Genomic DNA, 2779 nt, shown 5'->3' with positions numbered 1-2779 from the left:
TCTGGTGTGGGCTACAGATCAGCATTTAAGTAGGGAGCATAATCAATGGGTAACAGAGAATGCAGAGGTAAGAAGGTCAAGGAAGGGTGCAAAGCAGTCTCTGAACTCAGCTTGCCAAACGTACTAAACAGAGATTATGTATATACCAGCAGTAGTCTGTGATGATACATGTAAATTTACTCTGTGACAGAAGTGTGCATATACATTATTTACCCAGTAATTCCAACCAGTTATCTGAAGCTGGTACAGAATCGACAGGTGAATTCAGTATGCGTAAGCAAAAGACAATAGACAAAGACGTCATGAACAGACAAGCCTTCAGCTTTTAGCAGATTAAGTGGTTCATTTAGTTAGTAGGTAATTTTTTAATAAAAACAGTAGGAGTGCCACTAGAACAAGTTTCTAAAGGCCAAAAAGAGGAACGTATTTGGAAGCTGCTACCATAAAGGAACAAGCAGGATTTTCCCCAGGATTAAATAATGTGTTGCTGCTGCAGTCTTGGGTGATGGAACAGCTGAGGCAAGCAGCCCCCTGATGTTGGGTTTGTTCCCTTATAAGTTCAAAGACACAACATTCATCTCAGCACTGCCCTGGTGCTTTTCCAAATAATGAAACTAGCTACTACATTTGCGGATTAATCCCTGAGCAAGAGATTCTGTAAATATTAGGCAGCCCTATAAAAACAGACCGACAGAAGAAGAAAGAAGGGGAGGTGCTTGGCAGAAAAAAAAAAAAAAAAATTAAGGGTTAAGAATACATCATATGGGTTGGCAATGGCACAGAATGAGACAGACTGCAGATAGTGATCACTGCTACTACTAGTCAATGCTTGCTTGAGCTGTGAAGGTCCTTTCTACAGTGAAGTTAATAATGGGTAGCACCCTGGCAGTACCACAGCTATCAACTGACCTAGTTACTGCAGGGTTTCCGTTCCCAGCGCTCACAGCCAATACAATGTTACTTCAACTTTCACAACTATGAATGCTTTGTTTAAACCTTCAGCAACTGGAATCAAGTGATCGCTGCTGAAGCTCAGCTTTCACTTAAACAGATAAAGAAAATGTGAAGCTTCGCACCATCAGAGAAAAGCTTGATAAGATGAATTCTCTAAGGTTGAAAGTCATGACAATAATCAAAGAGAACCTATCCCAATATAGGCTTAAAACATTGTGATTTTTAAACCACACCTGATATTTTTGAGGGTTCTTCATTTTCTGATTATGTTCCTGGAGGACTGCTTGGTGGAAAGATGGGACTGACTTTAAAGAAGAAAGTTTTCATTAACAAAAGTTAGCACAAAAGGCATCAGGAACATGTTTACATCAGCTGGGAAAGGAAAAAAACAAAGTGCTGCACGGACTACACAAAATGAAGAAAAACCCAAGGAGGTAGGGGAAAGCAGGAGGGAGATTTTTTGTTTTCCTCCCCCTTGATCACCCTATCCTGTACAAGAACTCTTAATCTGGCTCTCTCGGAATGCTGCTTTCACCTCCCTCTTCTAAGCCGAGCTTCCCTTAACACTGTGAGTTCATCTGTAAGAGCTGGAGGCAAAAGAGGAAACCAAACACACAATAAAAACATGAGGATTGGCCAAACAAAGATTCCTAGAAGTAAGTATCACAAAGAACAAGGTCAGTCAGCACTCAAGCTACCAGATTAGAGGTTAGCCCTGCATTCCTCTCAGGGGGAGAGGGAGTGTGATTTTCTAACTCCAAAGCATGAGAGTTCCCTAAGCAGGCCAGGGGATTTACCCCGTTACTTTCAATAGGCTGTGTGGCTTAGTACCTCAGCCAGCTTGGGTCAGCTTCTCATCTATGTAAGGTCCAGGTAGATCCAATTCAATCTTAGGTGAGAGTGGTTTCACTTCAGCCCTGTGCTCTGTGTGCTCCTGTCATGCTGGAGGGTCAGCCCCAGCACTCCCCTGCAGCATCCCCGCCTCCAGGTCCCCAGTCCCACCACCATCCGAGTTTATCTAGGGGACTGCAAGTTAGATGTAGATGTGACTCAAGCTATCTTCAGCAGTGAGGATAGTGGGGATGAGCACACATACACGGCTCCCTAGGCTCTCTCCTTTAGCTTCCACTATTAGCCAGAGCTGGTGGTGTGGCACTGGCTGCACAGACCCATGTGGGACATCACTGTGCCCAGCAGTGTGGCCTGAAGACCATCAGCTGCTGGATCTTTGATGCTGCTCCATGTTCTGGAGGGAGTTACACCGATATAGCCTTAAAGAAAAGCCATCCAATGTTTGTCATCTAACATGTCATGAGGGACAGAAATAGCCACTTGGAATATGCGAGCATACTATTAAAAAATAAAACCAAACCCAAACCCATCTCACTGATTAATAATTACATTTCTGGAAAAATAAATTTTAAATAATACTCTCATCCCCTTAGCAGCCCAGTCTGCCAGGAGTGACTCGATAGCCATATGGTGCACCTATCACTACAACCAGCAGATCCAGATAACAGCGAGGGACTGGCTTGAGAGTGGGAAGCAGGCCTTCCCTGTCACTTGTAATCTCACATCCAGAGGCATCTTAAGTCCTTTCTAAACACGTTGATACTGCCTGAAATTCACAAAAAAACCCCAGCCTTTGTTTGTGTTAACAGGATGAGAAAGTGCAAGGCTTCCTGTTATGTGGGTGTGACAGCTATAGATAAGCAGAGACCTCTGGACAGGAAATCCGCCCAAGTTCTGCACTGTGACTGGTCTGAAGCTTAGGAGCTCTTTTTAGACTGAAGCACCAACAGAATGAGACGGTGCTGGCCAGAAA

Source organism: Athene noctua, chromosome 8 (assembly GCF_965140245.1).
Source record: "Athene noctua chromosome 8, bAthNoc1.hap1.1, whole genome shotgun sequence".
NCBI lineage: Eukaryota > Metazoa > Chordata > Aves > Strigiformes > Strigidae > Athene > Athene noctua.
Note: the sequence above shows the minus strand (reverse complement) of the source record.